The sequence below is a fragment of the Paroedura picta genome, chromosome 6 (assembly GCF_049243985.1).
Source record: "Paroedura picta isolate Pp20150507F chromosome 6, Ppicta_v3.0, whole genome shotgun sequence".
In the NCBI taxonomy this organism is placed as follows: domain Eukaryota; kingdom Metazoa; phylum Chordata; class Lepidosauria; order Squamata; family Gekkonidae; genus Paroedura; species Paroedura picta.
The window spans coordinates 37,694,821-37,716,492 of NC_135374.1; positions in this window are offsets into that span (position 1 = coordinate 37,694,821).

The window sequence follows — 21,672 nt, forward strand, 5'->3', positions numbered from 1 at the left end:
TGGAAGCAGAAGTAGGTATCAGAGGTCAGACTCAAAGAGTTGCTATTGGAAACCAGTTGTTATTGGTACAGGGCTTATTTTTGGGAGCTTCCCAGAATGCAGTTCTGTCCCTCAAGCTTTTTAATCTCTATGTAAAACCCTCAGGTCAAATCATTATTATTTTGGGGGTTGTTTGTCAAGATGTTTCTAGCCTCTATATCCTTATCCAAATCTCCTGGTGATGTGATAGAGGTTCTAAATTGCTGCCACGTGGCAGTAGTTAACAGGCCATAAGTGAGCAAATTTAAAATAAACAATGAGAAGACATAGGTAATGCTAGCTGGGACATTGTTCTCTCCACTTTTGATGGAATTCAGTGGACCTTTGCAGACTCAGTTAATAGCATTGGGATCCTACTGGATCCAGCTTTATTGTTGGAGAAACAAGTTAATGCAGTTGCACAGAAAGGCTCTCTACCAACACAGCCTAACCTGAGAGATGGCACCTTTACTTGATACACCTGCCTTCTTACATGGATCCACCCAACAGCATTGCTCATGTTAGCAGGGGTTTCTTGCAGGTGCCAGGCTGCAAATGGGCAAAATCAACAACTGCCTGTACACATGCTTTCTCTGCCTTGTGGAATGGCCCTGCCCAAGGAGGTCAAGAATGTTGTCACTTTCCTGGCTTTCCACAAATTCTGCAAAATTCAACTATTCAAGAGGGCTTTTCGGTGCACGTAATAGAATTGCATTGTTAAAAATGGTCCACAAACTGCTTTGGATGGAAATTGTGGTCTATACTGCCACAAATCGTTTATTATAAGTAGAATTCTATGTAATTTTTGTACTGTTTAATGTGTCATGCTAATACTTATGCAATACTTCAGTTCTTTATGGTGGTTCTAGATTTCTAATATCCTAATATCTTGGTTATCAAATTTCCCATTTTGTTGGATGTGCTGATTCACTGTGTGTAATCTGACAAATCCCTGTGAGAAAGGCAGTCTAAATAATATAAATAAAATAAAAATATTGCTTCTGCTGTAAGGATGTTTCATTTTTGTAACCATTTGACTGAAAACTCCAAGATTCCACAGAGATTCCACAGCTATTCCTGTAGCCAGTTTACTGCCAAATAAAAAGTCAAGGCTTAATTTGAAATTATTGTCTTGAAACCTGCTTACAAAGTTGTGGCCAGGAACATGTGACATAATAGTACAAATAATATTTGGAAATCTCAGTAATGACCACCAGCACAGCCAACCAGGGAAAATATTTCCAAGAATTTATATGCAGATTTAAATTAGAAGAAGAATAAGAGTTGGTTCTTATATGCTGCTTTTCCCTACCTGAAGGAGTCTCAAAGTGGCTTACATTTGCCTTCCCTTTCCTCTCCACACAACAGGCACCCTGTGAGGTAGGTGAGGCTGGAAGAACCCTGATATCACTGCTCGGTCAGAACAGCTTTATCAGTGCCATGGCGAGCCCAAGGTCACCCAGCTGGCTGCATGTGGGGGAGTGTGGAAGGAAATCCGGCTAGCCAGATTAGAAGTCTGCACTCCTAACCACTAACCACTACAGCGATTATGGATAGGATGAATTTTTCTAATACTAATTCTAAATCTAGCATCACTTCCTGGATTCTTGATATCCTCTTAAATATCTTAGAATCATAGAATCAGAGTTGGAAGGGGCCATACAGGCCATCTAGTCCAACCCCCTGCTCAACGCAGGATTAGCCCTAAGCATCCTAAAGCATCCAAGAAAAGTGTGTATCCAACCTTTGCTTGAAGACTGCCAGTGAGGGGGAGCTCACCACCTCCTTAGGCAGCCTATTCCACTGCTGAACTACTCTGACTGTGAAAATTTTTTTCCTGATATCTAGCCTATATCGTTGTACTCCTTTCTTAACCTTCTTCTTTATTAACCTCTTAATCTCATTCATGTGCATTGTAGACTGGACTGTAGTAGTCCTACACAGGTTTTCACTTATACCCAGCAGAAACAGACTTTTATACTTTGAATCATTTCACTTCATTCTGCATAGGCAACTCTGTTTATAACCCCACGAACGATCTCCAGGAACCCACAACTAATCACTAATTGTAGGATATATGTAATTTCATACACACTTGACATTTTTTGGTGTACTCCTATAATTGGTATATGTGAAATGGCCCTTAATAATGATAGCATTGGACATGCTGTGATTCCTATGCTTCTGCCTCTAAAGTAAGAGATAATAACTGTCTTGATAGTAAGAGTTCCCTGATCAAGTTTATTCTGATCAGAGGTAAAAGAGAGCTTTATAAACGTATGATATGTACTCATAACAAAGTACTTCATGAGCTGTACTTTATCTTCAGATAGACAAATGATCCTGATAGACAGGACTATTATTCTTATCTGAAAATACTTCTTCCATTCTCACTCTCCTAGCACCTCACTATGCAGCTGCAGATTTTGACATATTTCGTGCTGATGGCTGACTGTCAGGTCAGCATAAAGGTGAGTGTGTTAGTGAAAATCGAACATAGAGAGGAAAAACAGCAGCAAAAAGATGGTAGGAGTTTGAGGTGGGCTTGAGCAGTTTGACATCAGATGTCACTTAAGTGAAAAAAACCCAACATTAACAGGGGAAACAGAAAAGTTCCTTGACATGATGAACCATAATGTACCCTCAATAAGCATGAGGATTGCACATTAGGTCCACATTTTAATCAGGCATTTTGGTGCTTAGGCAAAGATGTTTCCAAACTCACCCAAGCTTGAAATAAACAGTTACATTCCATCATTTGCTTGAGACTCTAATTTCCTTCTGCTGTGTGTCCAGCATTCAGAATGTGACAATGAAGATGTTAATTAGCCTCCTTGCCACACTAGACTGATCATTGCATGGAAACATCAGTACACTAGGCTGTTAGAAGTAGCTAACGACACTGTCTAGATTTTTATCTTGCTCCTTCCAAGGAAATCAGACTAGTATGCATACTTTTGCCTTCTCTCATTTGATTCTACCTACCCACCCCCACCCCCACACTATGGGTGGGTACAAACTGGAAAATTCCATTTCAGTTCAGGAGGGTTCCCTAACTGAACATCTGAACTTTACCAAAACAGCCCAAAATGCTTAGAAGTGAGGGAAGCAAAATGAATGGCTGAAATGGCTGCTATTCATTCATTCATTCATTCATTCATTCGTTCGTTCGTTCGTTCGTTCGTTCGTTCATTCATTTATTTTCATATACCGCCCTCACCGAAGGCTCAGGGTGTTGTACATTTCACCCTCTGTCTATTTTTCACTGCCAAAACCCACTGGGGATGAAATGGCTTGGAGCCATTTAACCCCCTGCTTTCTGTTCCCTATGGCCTTTGGTAGGGAGCAGAAAGCAGTGTTTGAAAAAAAGCTCTTTTTTAAAAAAGCATTTTAAACCAAACAGCTAAGCAGGGAGCAGAGCTCAAGTGATTAAACTTTAAATGGCTCATCTAAACCAACCCAGTTTGCCTGGGTCCATTCATGGTTTGGCCACAAATTGAGCCATAACACTGCAGTTTATGTCCATCCCAAGTCAGGCCAGGCTTGTTTCTTCATGTCTCTTCCTGAAGCTCTTTGAAGAGCAGCCACACTGTGAATATTTCAGATAGGCTCACTGCTCCCATTATGTCAGATATCTGCACATTACTCTTCTTTATCTCCTGGCAGGCAAGAGCACCCATCTGTATTCGATAGCATTTTTTTTCCAAAGGCACTGCTGAAGAGCATCAGATGCTTTTGGTCTACTTGATGTTACTACTATCAGGCAGTGTAATCATTCAAAATCACATGTGTTGTGTATAATTGATGTGTTTTTATAAATCTTGGCTACCAACATTTGTAGATCTAACCTTGAGCAAGAATTTTATACACAGTGCCAATGACTGATAGTGGTTAATTTGTTCAATTGGCAATTAGAGGTAATACTCTTCAAGAGACGTGCCTGGAGCTGAGTTCTATGTCAGGTAAACTGAAGGATGAGACTGGATTTTGAAAGGTGTCTGATTTGATCCAAGCATCCCTAATTTATTTCATTTCCTCTTGTACATAATGAACCTCTAATCCATTATTTTCACACCATTTTCTCTTGCCTCATGTTGAATTTTTCCAATTAAAATTCACACATTTCTGGTATTCCTGTGCCAATTGTGTATAAAATAAAATGGTGCATAATGTGCAAATGATGTCAAAATGGAGCAAAAGAAGCAAAAGAATGATCAATGAAAGCAACAAAACTGAGGCAAAGTATAACTGATGATGCTGACAAGAGACAAAATCAAAATGAATAAATTAAAAAAAAACATCACTGATATATTGGCTTGTCCCTAAGTAGTATATGACTTCAGCAGATAAGGATGTATCTTTGTTTAGAATCACACCAGCAGTCACGTAATTTTAGGTTGTACTGCATATCTCACCTTCAATGGGTAATGTGCTCTTCAAATGTGAAACTGCAGCCTCATCCTGCCCTAAAGTGTACGTAGTTTTATGTGTATCCTGGAGCAAACATCTATTTAGTCATTAATCCATATTTTATTTATTTATTTATTTAGATTTCTATACCGCCCATCTGATATAGACACAGAAAATGTACCCTCAGTCTAAAGGATCCTAAGAGATTTGTAAAGGCTCACAAGAAATTCGTGAAGCATCTAGGTTACTCCAAACTGACTTTGATGGAGACAGTCAGATCTCAGGCATGAGAGAACTCATTTCACAAGATGCAGGGCCCAAATTCAGGTTATGGTTGCTGTGCGTGTGTAACGGTGGAAAAAGAATCTTAGCCTTTTACTACCCACATTGTTTTCGAAAGCCAAACAGCAGGGAGGAGGGCTTATTTGTCACATTGTGGTACTGATGAGCAACACATGCAGCCCCTCAACAGAGCAAACAGTCTCTCGATGGCTGCTTCTGAAGGGGAAAACTGAGCAGGAGGGAAAAGCTAAAGTTCCCTCTGGGCGCTTGTCTTTATCTCTATTTGAATTGGGTCCCCAAGTGCATGAAAATTAAGACTTCCAGAGCACATCTCATTTGACAGGGCCCAGGTAGGGCCTGAATATATTAATCAGTTAGACATTCATCGTGACCATATTATATTAGAAATGTTAAGAAGCATATATTTCGAATTCACATCAGCTGCTCTTCTGCCTTTAGACTATTTTTTGTACACAGTTCTCAGTCTTTCTGTCTTGCAGTCCAGAAACCCTTGGAAAGTCAATCTATAATTCAACTACCTCACATTCAGCATCCAAGTACTAAGGTAGCAGTACAGGGCAAGAGGAACAGGTAGCCAGCAACAGCTATATACAGGTTTAGGAAAAATGCAGAGACGATTTAGTGCTGAAATGAATACTAGTGACACAAGTGTGAGAGAAGACCAGAAAAATCTGAAAAGGGCAAAATGTCATTTAAAAGGAGGTGAATTGTCAGGGAGCCACAGAACATTTATGGCCACTTAAAAGGCTTGAATACTGGAGACAATGAGTCTGGACATAACGCAATAAAATTTGTGCACATTACAGAATGAGCTATAATTGGAATTGAAGACTAATCCGTGACTGGAGGCAACACAGATGCATGGAGCTGTGAATTTGGCACCGGATTTGGCTGGAGCTTTCATTCACAAAAGCAAGGGCATCCCAAGATAGTTTGCTGCGCTGAAAGACAGTTGTCTCTTAGTGCCTGGCATGGCATTACAAACAGCCTTTGGGAGGACATCTCTTGGGTGCCCATTGCTTCCCTAGCTCTGCTCAGAATATTGTTTTCTCTGGCAGTACTCTGCATTGTTTATGATTTGGGTCAGCCATTCACAGCTGTGTATGTGTGGTTTGTCTCTCACATAATCTCTTTTGGGGGAAGAAGGAGCAAGTTAGAAAGGGAACTGCCTACACATTTGACTTACACTTTGCCCCAGCACCATCCCCAGATAAAGACACAGGAAAACCAAACTTGTGTTTAACTAGTTTATTTACATGACTGATCTATGTTATATATTAGCATGTTTTGAGGACAGGCTTTGCTAGATGGCCCATGGGCTACTATCATTTGGGCTATTCAACCCTGGCACCAAACTCACACAGCAATTTTTTTTTGCTGCTTTTGTTTACTCATGTCCACACATGAAGTGTGTTTAAAGCTAACAAACTTCATCTTCTTTCAGCATGCCACTAAGGGTTTGACCGATTATGCTCGGTCCCTAGAACATTCCCAGCCCATCTCAGTGCAGAATGAATTATTGGCTTTTATAAGAAAGGCTCTCCAATACTACAGAATGAGTGCCAATTCACCCTGCCTATCAGGAGCAGTTCAGCTTATTCCAACCATCCGAAGTTACAGTCTAACCCAGGCATATTTAAACTCTGCCAGCAGAAGGAAGCAACAGAGAAGAAGCCACCGGCCCCAGGGAATCAGCTTTCCCTATAAATTTGAAAAAGCCATTCTATGACAAATATAATGACCCTTTAAGATTCAAAGGGAAGAGAGACATCTTGTAACAGCCACATATGAACCAGCAGACCTGGGCTTCTTCATCACACTGCTGACAGTTCTGTAATTAGGTATTGAAAGTCCTTCTTCCAGTCCCTCCCACCACTGGCATCAGAAGTGACAGAGCCCATAGGCAGAGTCCTGCATTCTATGAAAAATGGCCCTTTACTTTTCAAAGGGACACCTCAATAGCAGCTGTTTCTCCAGGGCCAGCAGCTTCTTCTCTTGCCCTCCTTACTTACCTGTATTCCTACTCCTGATGCCTCCTGGGTGGTAACATTAAAAAAAAATATAGCCAGACTTCAGTGGAATCCCAGAATTGCAAATAAATCAGGATAATGGTATCAGAGCATTTCCCAAGATCTGGAACTGAAACTGATATGTGTTTTTTTTTTTTGGAAGTACACACCATCTTCCACTAATGCAGCATGGCTAGGACCCTCAGCTAATTGCAGTCATCAGAGCCCAACTATCAGAGAATGAGGGATCAGCAGGGGATCAGGCATGGTCAGAAGATCAGGTTGGGCAGGGGTCTAGATGCACAGATGTGGACCACAATGCCTCAAAGAAGCATGGCCAGGAAATGAAGAAAGACTTAGTCAGGGCATGCAGGTCTTTCTGAGAGCCAGTTTGGTGTAGTGGTTAGGAGTGCGGACTTCTAATCTGGCATGCCAGGTTTGATTCTGCACTCCCCCACATGCAACCAACTGGGTGACCTCGGGCTCGCCACGGCACTGATAAAACTGTTCTGACCGAGCAGTGATATCAGCGCTCTCTCAGCCTCACTCACCCCACAGGGTGTCTGTTGTGGGAAGAGGAATGGGAAGGCGACTGTAAGCCGCTTTGAGCCTCCTTCGGGTAGGGAAAAGAGGCATATAAGAACCAACTCTTCTTCTTCTTCTTTCACCCCTCATCCTGCGAGGCATCAGATGTGTCCCCCAGCCTCTGGTGATATTGAGCAGCCAGACAGATATTCCTCCTTCTGCAACTCAGGTCTTGCCTCTTTTACCCTTATTGCCTCAGAGGGTCCCTTCTGCTCAAGGCTTTCTGCCTGGTGCTTGGCTGTGGCTCCTCTTCCTTGTCACCACCCTCCACAGGTGGACTCCTGACCGGTATCCTTGGTACAAGAGGATATCAGTCCATCGCCCAAGGAAGATATCTTACCCCTTTTCTTCAGACTGATGCTCTCTGACCTTGATACTCTTTACAACATCAGCTGTCAGCAGAGAAGTGGGACTACTCTGGTAAGTCCTTGGAGGTCTCTTCCCCAGACTTCTTTTGCAGCCTCAACTTCTCCAGGTTGGCAACCTTAGCCATGATGAAATGAACCTGTACCCTGGGATCCAAGAGGTCCACGCAGCTATCACACACTCAGGATTTCCACCGGGTGGGTAGATGAACATACATCTCTGCAAAACAGCCCCTGCTGCTTTCTACCTTCTTAAAAGGTTAGCAATGTATAGGTTTCAAAGAGTGAAATGGGCTGCATAGCTGAACTAGTGCAGATTTCTTCAGCAAGAAGGATATAGCAGCATGCTACCCTTCTAGCTGATGTGGAGCTTGCATGCCCCTTCTCTGGAAATGCATATGCCAGGGGTTCTCTCCTTCTCCCTCTTGACCTCCCGTGCTGAAATCCAGAGCTCTGCTTTCCTGTTACAAGCACTATGAGCAAGTTCCAGAGGCATCCTGTCTGCCTTTTACTGGGTCAGTCCACTTATGAACTGTGCTTTATAGCTGAGAGCTGGGACTCCGCCCCCAGGAATCAGACTTGCCCTGCTCAGTCAGTTGCCTGTCCCAGAAGAACTATATGCTTCTAGAGCCTGCACAAAAAGCTGTACTTTTACATATGAGATTCTCCTGGGCTGAATCTGCACTTACTTTATTTAGTCCTGTTGAATTCAGATCGATTTGAGCTCGGGTCTTCCTGATTATTTCCCCCCGATTTGAAACAGAGAGTGCTCTGCACTTGATTGGAGGAGGGCGGAGGATTTCTCCTCCGTATGACTGCCGGTGGAGAATCAGCTGGAGGCTCCGCGGGGGGGGGGGGGGGAGCGGCGGGAGCCGGGAGCCTGCTTCTTGTGCTTCTTGTGCTTTCTTTCTCATGCTAATACCAGCCTCCCACTCTGGGACTTATGAGGAATTTGATCCATCTCACAGGGAAAGCTTGCAGCCGTCCTTTTGAAATAGGAGGCTTGTCTAAATTGCAGGCACTGGAAGGTAAACGCCACCCCCTCCCCTCCCCGGGTTTGCAATAACGTCCATAAAAAAAGAAAATGAAAGCCAGCTAGCCAGCAGCTTCTCAGAGAAGAGGCAAATCCAGAGGGAAACAAATTCCAGAGGGAAACAAAGAGAAACAATAGGAGGCCGGGACTTACCCGGGTCGCCATTTGGCGGGTGGAGGGCGAGCGGGTAAGGAGGCGGCACGGGCGGGCCCAGCTGGAGGCTTCTCGCGCGCGCTGCAACCCAGCGCGCGCGGCGGGAGGCGGGGCCAGGAGCGCCTGATTTAGGACGCTGCCTGGGTGTCTTTCCTGCCTCTTGCCAAGACGGCGACGAGTTGAACGGTCGTTCGGCTTCGCCGGTTGGGAGACGCGGTAGGCCAGCTATCGAGCTGTAGAGGGCTCCCACAATTTCACGCCTCTATTATACCTTAATAGGTTACTTTCGGGGCGAGAGGCTCACGGGCGGAATTCCTCCTCCTCGCTACTGCGATCAAAAAAAAAAAAAGAAAGAAAGAAAATGGCGGGGAGACGACGCGGCGCTTCGGGCCGAGCCGCCAGCAGGACCGGGAGACAAGCCCGGACGGCAGCGGATGGGGGAGAGGGCGGCGCGGGCCGAGAGGGCCGCACCCCTCGCAGAGCAAGCGCGTCAAAGGCGCGTGAGGCCTGGGTGGCAGTTACGCCGGCCTCACGGGTCAGAACTGGGCCCACCCGGGGGGGAGGTAGAACTGGGAGGAGCCCAATCCGCAGGCCTAGGGACCGCTCCGGGTCCAAGCCAAAATCCCGGAACAGCAGTTCTCAGGGCAAAAAGGCTAGCCCGGAAAAATATCGGGGCAGGAGTTTACTGGCTTCAAAAGGGTCCAGGCGGAGGACCACGGGAGAGCGCTTTGCCAGTATAGTAAAGAGGCCTCAAAAAGGGGCTTCTGGCAGAGCACAGGCAACCGGGGACACGCCAAGCGAGGCATCCTCTAGGGACAGTTCTAGAAGCCCCAGGGCGCGTAGAAAAGATAAAAAAGCATATGTAGAGCAGAGCAGTGGCCATCAGAGAACGGGAAGCAAAAACGCAAGCCGCAGCAAGGCCCCAAAAGGGAGTCTTCGCAGGGCAGCTATGGAGCTGAGGGGTGGCAGTCCTGCTTCATCGAGCTCTGATGAGGAGGCTTCAATGCAGAGTGGCAGCAGCTCTGAAGGGGTTGTCCAAACACACGGCAAGCGAGCATCATCTACCAGAGCCAGTCAACTGGACACTTATTGTAGGGGTTATGCTCGCGCCGTGGAACATATGGCAAGGAAAAAAGAAAAAAGCGGGCTTAGTACAGGACTTGATCTTGGTGAGGCTTCAAGTGATACAGGAAGCCTTTCATCAGAGGAGTCACCTAAGCTGTTGAGGAAGGCTGAAGCCAAGGAACGGCAGCACCACGGCTCGGTGGGCAGCAAGCGAAAAAGAGCCGTCCAGGCCAGCCCCTCATCGGGTGAGTCCAGCTCTGGGGATGAGGGTAACTTCGTCCGGCGGGAAGGCTGGTACTGGTTAGAGGGGGCATACGTGCCCGGCATCCCAAAGTGGATGAACCACCGCCGCTTGAATTCCGAGCGATTATTGGACGAGGCCGGGATTCCAAAAAAGGCCAGAGCCCCCCCGGTTAGGTACAGGGCGAATGAAGCGCCACCGGGGGTGCATTTGCCGGCTAAAATCCGGGAAAGAGCCCTGGAAGGATATTTTATCGATTTCTTTTCTTTGATAAAAGGGCAGACCCAAGGGGGAGACACCGGCAGCCGAAGGGATAAAAAACGGAGGAGGGACTCTCCCCCAGTTGAATATTCCTTCGACAACTGGATGAGGGGTTTTGGGGAGTACTTCACATTGATAGTGGGTGCTTACCCAGAACGGGCCTGGCACTTGGGGCGATATATGTGCCACATCTTGGAGGCAAAAGATCTGGCCGGAGAAGAGGCCGCCATGGAATACGATCGAGTGTTCCGTGAGCTGGCCTCTCAAAACGAGGACGTCAGATGGGACTTAAAGCACACAGATACCTGGATGGTATATGTGGGCTCGAGTGCCCGTCGCCCAAGGGAAAAGGGACAGCAGAGGACGCCAGGCAGACGTTTTTCCTCGCTCCCATGCTGGGACTACAATAATAAGGGATGTCGTAGGCGCAAGTGTCGTTTTGACCATAGATGCGAGGCATGCGGTGGCAATCATGCGCTTCCGGCGTGCACACGAGGCACTTCCCAGGCGCCCTTTCGTGGGGCCCGATCCTCTGGGAAAAAGGACGGGGGATCGGGAACCACTGCACCTGCTGGCACATCCAAAACCTCGTAAGACCTCAGTTCCCTCACTTACCTGCATGGCACATTCTCCGGTAAGTTTATTAAAATTGAATGAGTGGTTACTGCACTATCCAGACAGAGAAGGCGCGGAATATCTACGGAACGGGTTTGAGTCGGGTTTTCGCATTCCCTACGTGGGGGAGCGGGCAGTTACCCAATGTGATAACCTCAGATCTGCAAAGGATCTGCCTGAGGTTGTGGCACAGAAGTTAAGAAAGGAATGCGCTGAAGGGCGCATTGCAGGGCCGTTTGATTTTCCTCCTATCCCTAACCTGCGGGTATCTCCGTTGGGAGTGGTACCCAAAAAAGCCCCAGGGGAATTTCGCTTAATACAGCACCTATCGTACCCCCGGGGCAGTTCGGTTAACGACGGGATCGCACCAGAACTCTGTTCAGTGCGTTACGCTCCTTTTGACAAGGCAGTGTCATTAGTTCGGGGTTGTGGGAAGGGAGCCCTAATGGCCAAATGCGATATAAAATCCGCATTTCGGCTTCTCCCAGTGCATCCTGAGGACTTCAATCTTTTGGGGATGCGCTTCCAAGGTAAGTGGTACGTCGATAAGGCCATGCCCATGGGGTGCGCAGCGGCATGCGCTGCCTTTGAGACATTTAGTACATTCTTGGAATGGGCGGTTAAGAAGAAGGGGTCTTTTCGAGAAGTCACGCACTATCTCGATGACTTTCTTTTCGTGGGGCCCCGCGAATCCCGGGCGTGCGGTGATCGCCTGGCCATGTTTCAGGCATTGGCCGCTGAGTTGGGGGTCCCTCTCGCGGAAGAAAAAACGGAAGGACCGTCTTCCTGTTTGACTTACCTCGGAATTGAGTTGGATTCCGAGGCAGGCCTTTCCAGGTTGCCGCGGGGTAAGTTGGAGGTTTTGCAGGGCCTATTGGACGAGATGTTTCATAGAAAAAAATGTACGTTAAAGGAAATGCAGTCCTTAATAGGCCATCTAAATTTTGCCTGCAAGGTGATTGTGCCGGGCAGGGCTTTTTGCGCTCGGATGGCACATTCAACTGCAGGGATGAGAAAACCGCATCATCGAATACGGGTAAACACGCAAACAAAGGAAGATATCAAGATCTGGCGTGAGTTTTTGGTCAAATTTAACGGTGTGGCCATCTGGCAATCACAACTCTGTTTAGGAGAATGCCTACAAATTCATTCTGATGCAGCAGGTGGAATAGGATTTGGCGTATTTTACGGGAATCACTGGTGCGCAAAGCGGTGGCCACAGACTTGGGGGGAGGAGGTCCGCAGGGACCTGTCATTTTTGGAGGCGTTTCCCATTTTAGTGGCGGTGGTTCTTTGGGGCCGGCACTTTAAAGATAAGAAGGTAACATTTTGGTGTGATAACCAAGCCGTGGTTCTCATAGTGAACAAGTTGTCTTCAAAATCCATGCGGGTCATGGGAGTGGTACGTCGTCTAGTGCTGACCTGTCTCTCGCTTAATATTACCTTTCGCGCAAAACATGTGCCAGGGGTCAACAAGGAGGTGGCCGACGCCCTCTCTCGTTTCCAGGACGAGAGATTTCGTCGTCTGGCCCCCGAGGCAAACCCAGACCCAGACATCTTCCCGGAAGAACTTTGGGAGCTTGGCAACAAGTGATTATCCAGGGTGCGTTGGGGTCATTGGCCGCCTCCACACGTCGAGCTTATGAGGGAGCGGCAAGGAGATTTCGAGCATTTGCCGCCACCAGAGGGCACAGAGATCGTTGGCCCATGAAGGAAAGCCTTTTATTACGTTATTTGGTTTCCCTTAAGGAGTCTGGCATGTCCCCCAGAACCATGCGTGTTCAGCTGGCAGGGCTATCCTTTTTCAGCAAATTTATCGGGGGTTGGGACCCTAGTTCATCATTTCTAGCCCTACAAGCGCTAAAGGGTTGGAGGCGGGAAAAACCGGCCACCAAGGATGCTAGGCATCCTATAACACAGGAGTTATTAATAAATTTGTTGGGACGGCTAACAGACGTTTGTTTTGATACCTACGAGATTTCCTTAGCAGGAGCTGCCTTTACTATGGCCTATTTTGGGGCCTTTCGTTGTGGGGAGTTGGTATCCCCATCTCGACATGGCCCTGGATGCAATACAGTGCAGCTGACAGACGTCTCAGTATCTAGGGACGGGATTTCGGTGTGGCTGCAAAAATCTAAGACCGATACAACAGGCCGCGGCACTTCCATTTTTCTTAAAAGGTCCAAAAATAAACGCATATGCCCAAGATGGTGGATGGTACAATATATGAAGGCCCGTCCTGGATGCGGAGGTCCTTTATTCGTACATAGAGACGGGTCTTATTTTTCTCGCTTTCAGTTTCACGCCATCTTGAAAGCTTGTCTTATCCGCTTGGGAATGAACCCTTTAAATTTTGGAACGCACTCATTTAGAATCGGCATGGCCACACAGGCATTCATGGATGGGGCTTCACCTGCCAGGATTCGTAATCTAGGGAGGTGGCGCTCTAATGTCTATAAATGTTATGTTCGCCCAAATGCCTTGGACTGATCAGTTTTTTGTTCCAGGAACATCGCCCCAGGTGTGGTCGGTCTTATTGCTGGGGCACAGCGTTGTCCATTGGGCCGGCCGGTATGCTGATTCAACCGGTTGGGGCTGTCACCTCGGGCTGGAGGAGAGCCTGCAGCTCACTTGGAACGGCCACCGCGGCTTAAAGTGGCGCTCGCTTCTGGACGTCGCTGCTCAAGCTGTTTTTCGATGGGGGACACCCAACGTTTTGATCATCCAGTTAGGGGAAAACGATATTCCAGGAGTGCCAGGTCGACGTCTGATAAACATTATGTGCGACGATTTAAAAATTCTGCATCAACGTCTCCCTAACACAACGCTAATGTGGTCAGAAATGTTGAGCCGGCAATGTTGGAAGAGCGAAAAACGTCCCGCGGTTATTAATTGTGTTAAGAGTAAGGTTAATCGTGTTATCGTTAAATTGATGTTACAATTGGGGGGCAGAGTGATATGGCATCCTGATATCGATAATCAGCTGGATGCTCTCTATCGCCCAGACGGGGTGCACCTCTCTGATTGGGGTCATGATTTATGGCTTCATGACATCAGAGGTGCACTCCTTTTGTGGTTAACTGAGGTCGGGGGTTGGCGGGAACGTCAGTACTTCCGTTCAGTGGCGGGGTCTGCACTGGATAATGAGCCTGTTTAGTGGGGAGCCGGTGTGCGATCGGTCTCCCCACAAGGGTTGGGACCCCTTTAAAGGGGTGGTAAGTCACGAGCAGGCCTGCCCGGCGGGGTAGGTTAATGCGGCTCGTTATTGACCGGGCGACTCCGGGGGATGCCAAGGAGGTTTGCGCCCTTTGGCTCCCCCTTCAGGGTCGCCTCCCATTTAGCAGGGCCACATAAGGAGACCCGTATCCCAGCGGGGATTTGCGATGGGCTCCTTATTGCTGGTTCGTGGGGCAGCAGCCGGCTGGCTGCTTAGGTGGCTCATTGTTCCAGGCAGTGCCAACCCTCCTCAAGGAGGCAGGTTGAAATAAAAAGCTGTGGCCTACTTAAGCCAAACTGAACAGTGTCGCGTCCTTATTCCGCCAACACTGCCCTCTTACCTGCCAATACATCTTGGGAGGAAAGTTTCGTAACCGGAAGCATTTGAACGGACTCCCTTACCAATTGGAGGCTCGGCAGCTTTTAGTTCGGGGAAACGCAAACAGCTGCACATTTTAGGAATGCGATTTTTAATTTATCCAGGGTTAAATGCACTCCAGGAAATCGCAAAGAAAAGGTAGGGTCACTCCGGATCAATCATTTCTGTTGCAGAGGGAATATTTAAATCGCCCCAATTCAAAATGGAAATCGCATTCCATGTAGAAGGCAGGGACTGAATCGACCTGGAAGTGCAATAAAAGCTCCGTGCAGCTTACACCCTGGTCTTCATCTTATCCGTACAACAATCCTGTGAGGAACCTTAGGTAGACATTGTGACCCAAGGTTCCTCAGTGAGTTTCTATGGCAGATTGAGGATTTGAAGCTGGTTCTCCCAAATTCTAGGCAGGAACTCTATTACACTTACTGTCTCTTGTGGATGAAGCAGGGCCTGCAGTGCCTGGTTTCACTGCGGAGGCCCCAAGTGGGAACAGACAAGAGAGGAAAAGGCATGTCTGCCATAGGTGGAGAGAATGAGAAGGGCAGAGGTGAAGAGAGGCAAGGTAACAGTAGGATAGGCTGCTGAGCAAGAATGGGCTGAAGATCACGACTACTGCTTACTTGGCCCTCTCACCCTCAGGCAGCTGAGCAGGCCTAAGCAGCGGTGCTGTTGCAGCAAAATGGAATCCTACAGCTTTAGCCATACTGCCTGCATCCTTCTGCCACCTTTTTGGTTCCCCGACTACCAGCTACCCTAACAGCAAGCCTGCCCAGCCAGTAGACATTTCCAGAACTGCTATAGGCATCAGGAGTGTAGCTTCCACATGCAACTAGATAGGCAGAGGAAGAAATACACAAATGAAAGTGACTGTGGTGTGATAGACAGCCTGCTTTCTGTATTTGGTAAGGGGAGATGTTGTGGTTAAGGCTACCCCCCCCCCCACACACACTATAGACACATAAAAAAAGGAGAAAGAGAGAAAATAAACCAGACAATACCAATGATCAGGGAGGATTGTATCATGACCATGTGGGTCAGATCTTCTCATTCAGCACCTGGAGTCTTTCACTGGTGCTAATGAGAGCCGGGACTTACCGAGGCTCTGGATTGCTGCCGCGGAGGAGTGAGCCTGGCAGCAAAGAAAAGGCACGTCTCTTCTGACGCGCCTTTCAGGAAGCCTAGGGGGTGGGGCAGGAGAGGCGTGGCACGCCTTTCAGGCGGGGGGCAGGAATGGACGTCTCTGACGCCTATTTAAGGGGCTGGGCATGCGGGCTCAGCCTCTTTCCTCCAGGGCGCAGCATCGAGAAGCTTCCCACCCTCCCTCCCTCCCTCTTATTCGGGTTTGTTTGCGAATGAATGTATTAGTGGTTATTGTTAGGGTTTTTTATATTGTTATTGTCACAGTGACGGATTGGCATGGGGAGAATCCTTTTGGGGGAAGCAGGTTTGCGTATCTGTTTCCCTCTTTCTTTGGGGGTCTCATTAAGAGATCGGTGCGTATGCGAGCAGAATGTCAACCCAGCCGGGTAGGCAGGCTCGCATTGCCAGGTGGTTTAGGGAGACAGACAGAGGCCTACGCCCATTGGATCCCTGTTAAGCCGCCTTCCCTGGGTGTGGGTTTCAGATGGCAAGGAGTTTTCCATGCTATAGGCTTACGCCTAGGCTGGTTCTCCAGGGCGCCATCTGAGACCTTGATTATCATCAGTCTGCTCACCGATTCTTTGTTGGATTCTTCCTCATGCCGCGCCAACTCTCCTTTGCTAGGAGATTAAAGCTGTGGCCTTGTTTTTCCAAAGGTTGGTGTGGTGTCTTTTCTTCCTGTGGGCTACTGTCTGCCCTCCTGCCAAGCAATTTCATGTAAACAGAAACGGCACCTCCCTCCCAAGACAAACTCTTAACCCTCAAGTGTTATTAACCCTAGAAGAGGGAAAGGGGTTTATTCTTTCCGTGTATAAAGAAAGTGCGAGGGGGAAGGGAAGGGCTTCTTTTAAACAAAACCGGAATGCACAGATCAAGTGAGCTGAGCCTTGATGCATCCTTCATTTTACTTCTTTCAGTACTGGAGCTGAGAGAAATATTTCTAGATCACTGGAAGGCAACACTGGCAGGGAGAGGGGATGATTTAACTTTTCCCGCCCACGTGCTCCATTGCCTTAACACCCTTCAAAGAACTGAAGTGTAAATTGGCTATGCGATGAACTAACATCTTTACCGTGCCATCCTAAACAGAAGGGAGGAACTTTGCTTTGGATGGCCAATTAATTCCTACTAGTTGAAAAAGAGCAAATATATTCCCAGTAAAAATCCTTTTAAAGTATGTGTCCTAATCCGTGTTTACTTATGGTCCCTTGTCACAGATACAAAAGAGAAGCAAGTGGAAGGAACCTAATAACAGACACAGAGCTATTCTTTTAAGTCTGACATCCGCTGCATGCTGAGTAATGTATATGCCAAATACCTGTCAGTTTACTGAACACCTGTTTTACCTTCAAGCTTGCGAAATCCAAGTGTTTTTGAATACAGTAATTGGGGCAGAGTGCTTTCTTTATGGTGCTGTTGCTTTGAGAAAATGTCTTGTTTTACCTGTCAGTGATTTGGAAGCACTCATTCTGTGGCATTGTTGGCTTCTAAGAGAATGTTTGGCAGGTGGGTGTTGAGAATATCAAATGGGGATTGCTTAGATACAGCTGAATTCACATACCAATATGCTGGCACAAAACCCATAACAAAGAATTGGCTGTACACTGAGAGAATGGGGATCAGAGTTTTGTCAGCTTTATTGTTACAGCTTTTAACAAAAAAAGGTTGTGATTTGAGAACGAGGGCTTTTATTGTGAACTTGCGGTTAACATGCAATATGTAGGTCTTTATCATGTGAGAAACAACCTGAGCAGGAAGCATATCTGTCAGCACGCTAGATACGTGAACATGAACCACAGCTCTTTTTAACATCTGTTGCAAATCACTGCAGGTTAATGCTCTGAATTCCAGAGTGTAATAGCTTATTCTGTCAATTATGCATATTCATTTCTGTACCATTCATCTTATTTTAATTCTTTTCCAGGTATAAAGTGGCAAGCACAAGGCAACAAAATTACCTGGGTCCATAATAACCTACAGCAAAGATATTCATCATTCTATGCTGTTCAGCATTCTACACGTATTTGCAATTAGTCACTTTATGCTAGTTTTGCAATGCAAAATGCATACGGTATGTTTGCTTGTTCCTTCAAGATTAGGCTAGAGCAGCCTTTTCCAACATTTTGACCATGAGGGTACTTCAGGCTTTGAGGTACCAGGAAGTGATGTCAGCCGGCCATGCCTCCCTGCCACACTCCACCCCCACCCCCAGAAGTGAGAGGAGGCTTAGGTGACAAAGGTTTAAATGGCCAGGTCCCTTCCCTTTCTCACCCCCTTCCAGGCCCATCATTGACCAGTTTTGGTTTTTTTGGGGGGGAGGGGGGTAAGTCTACCTGCCCAAATAAGGGTAGATTTAAAAAATTGAAAACCCTTTCCTCTTCACTCACAGCCAGAAATAGCAGGCAAGGCTGGCAGGACTCCCCCCAGCTGCAATTTAGAACCCCTCCCCCCCCACTGCGGTACCATTGAGAGGCCTTCACAGTACCGTACGGTACCTCAGTTTGGAAACCCTGAACCACAGAGTTCTTAAAATGGCTTTAATGGTCTGTTAATGTAGCCTGCCTGTAATATGACTTTGTATTCACGAACAAGCTAAAGCTGGTTCACACCATTTCTCCCTCCCACCCCTGGTACAGTCAATATGAGTTCTGAACTGATTGCCCTCTTTTATAGATTAAAAGGAAGTCCTTCTTGGCTGTCCTTTATCATTAGATAACACTTCTGCTACATCTAGTATGGAGCTGCAAAATGTGAGGGACCAGGTTATTTGCTGAGGGGAAAAAATCCCCCCTCTGCATCAGAGAAGGCCAAATGACAGTCATTAGCAAAGTATGTTTTCTGTAGTTGTATGAAAAACAAACAAACCTTGACATTAGTAGGGATGAAAGAATAAAAGATTGCAATCCTAATGTATTTTGACACGCAGAAACATGAAAAAATAGAAAAATACCTTGTACCTTCACATCCCCTGAAATATTCCCATTGAATGGCATTCTGGTAGCTTTTAGAGAATCTAGATCTTAGAGCACTTGACCTTGTTGATTCTGAGGGATTTTCTTTTTACTTTAGCACAGTACATAGGTAGCAAAAGCTTGTTTAATAATTTATGCAAATTAATAATGCAAATGTTTTTATAGAAAGAAGTGAATGTAGGATGGGTCAAGCAGTCTACATTTTTTCCCTGTGATGACTTTATGCCTGCTTAGAGGGCTTTTAGTTAACATGGTGGTAGGCTTTCCCCCTTTTATCTCACCCTGGAGTATACTGTGAATTACCCAATGTTATCTATAAATAAAGGGAAATCCTCTGATTGAACACAGTGTCAGCCTGTCAGTTTGAGATTCCTAAGTATTAAAAACAACAACAACTAGGGATTCAGTCCACAAAAATGGCTACCTTGTCTGTTTTTTTCTTGTCAGTCAAGCAAAAGCACAAGTAGCTGTACAAGATCAGCAAGGACTTGATGAGAAAATGTGTAACATGAGTTACTGTTTGAATTACAATCAGCAAGTATTTTGGTGAAGCCAGCCTTGAAGGGCTGTTGTTAATTTTTTTTAAGCAGCTGAGCTGTACCTGTGGGCTCACTAGTGACACATAATGATCACTTTTTTAAGGTGGGATCCTCCCCACTTCCTCTTTATTCAGGAAGAGAAGCTCAGTGTGTGCCTTGCAGAAGTAAGGAGCAGCCATTAAGGTTCTCAGCTTGCTCCATCGGCTGATGTGTGGGATGCAATCTGCTTGTAGCCCAGCCATAGAGGCTTGTAATGTGCTGCTTTTGTAACTATTCCTTAAGCTTTTATACTCTGCTTCAGTAAGGAGACTGAAGCAGGTGTATATGTTATACATTTGTAAATTATCTTTCATAGGCCCATTATGCACGGCCGCCGAAACGGCGATTTTGGGGCACATGGAAAACGCGGAGGGGGAAGACGCAAAGCAAACTGGTTATGCATGGGACAGGGAGTGACGGATGCAAAACCCGGAGCGGCGGGTGTCGAGGCGTCGATATGGAGCCAAGGGGAAGCGAGGCAAGTGCGCCGCTGCGTTGGCAAGTGTCGGAGGCGGAGGCCAGGAAGGGTGGAAGCAGCCTGCGCAGGCACAGCCTTGCCGGGTTTGCCGGGCACGGAGGGGGAGGGAGCATGTTTCCCCTTCCCCTTAGCTTACTCCCAGTTCGCCTCTCCCCTTCTTTGCTGCCCCGGTTCCTCTGCCCCAGAGGTTTCCCCTTTATATTGTTTTCCCTACTTTAAGCTTTGTATTGTATAGTATATTTGTGCTTTGTTCATTCACACTGTTTTATAAAGTTTTTGTATTTTCTTAGAGACCTCGCCTCCGTTCTCGTTTGTGGTTGGGGTGTGTGTTTGGGAATGGGTGGGAGGTGGGTGGCCGGCCTCTCTGCCGTCCTTAGCCACGGCGATCCCCTCCCCCCCTCCACTGTGAGCTCTCCGGCCGCCTTTCTGTCCGTGTTCCCTTGGGTTCCCCCCAGCCTGTGCCGCCGTTCGTTCCGGCAGCTGCTTGAGCGGTCGTGCCGCCTCCAACCCTCCGGCCTCCCCGATTATGCATGTGGTCAATTCGGCGCTGCCTCCGGTTGTGCCCTAGTCGCCCGGGAAGCTGCGTTTTCTTCCGCATTCCGCTAACGTGGCTTTTTCGGCAGCGTGCACCGAATCTGCGGCCGGTTGCAGCCGACTCCGTGCGTTATCGGTGATTTTAGTCGCTGCCATTCCACCCTAAATGCGCGCTAAAATCCCCGTGCATAATGGGTCCTAATATAGATTACTCTCTTTTAAATCTCAAAGCGCTGTGATTCTGGGTCTGTGCCTCATCCACAAAGGTAACTAATAATTGCATATTTTGAAAATGCCCTGTTACTCTGCAACTCTATTTTGGGGAGAGACTCAGGGTCAAACCAAGTCCAAAAGTCCCAATAAAACTTTTCCTCAGTTGGATGACAAAAAGGCTAATTTTTCAGGCTGCTAGAAAATTCTAGGTAGCTACAAATTTGCACGCTCTTTCAAATATATGTGAGTCCCTTAAATAGTATCACCATTTACAGATATCTGTTTCTCATATCTTGATCCAGCTCAGCTGGAACAATCTATGCTGTGCTATAATGAAAACTGTTAAGAAAGATGGAGATAATCATGTATATTGTAGATTTTTTGAAATCTAAAAGGTTCATTTTCAAAACAATGACAATCTGCCTTCTGAATAGTTACATTATTGTTCTGATGATTTAAGTCCAATGGAAAGGTTAAGCAGTGAGCATAACCATAGAGAGACTCAATCTGAACCTCAGAATGGCCCAATTTATGCAGATCCAATTTACGCAAAAATGCAGCTTGGGTATATTTTGTAAAACAGCTTTTCTATTCGTTCTCGCTTTTGAAAAGTAAGTGCAGTATTATTGTCTGTATAAAATTTCCTATCTTGATAGGGTAATTTGAAAGATTTTCATTAATGCAATTGATCCAGCTATTGCAATAATAGGCATATTATATCTCTTGATAGGTATACTATATCTCTGTAGAGAACGATGCCCAAGCAGAACACAAAAGCTGTTATTTCAGAACACCTAAGAAGCGTTCATTGCATCCATCTCTACAGCTGTCTGTAGTGAAACAAAATTTAATTTGCGACATGCTTCTTAAATAAACTGTCACCATAAATCTAATGATACTACAATGTAATAAAATTTTGTAGCTTGCCATAAGAAAGTCATATCTTTGCAGTCCCATCGTCCTTTGCACTCACTGTTAGACTTCCTGGGCTTTTTATTTAAAACGTGAAAAGCCCACAATGCTGTCTTCTTTGTTGTCGAAAAAGCAGATGCTCTGACTGATAGATTCCCTTTGAGCCATAGAAATGAAAGATCAAGATTGTAT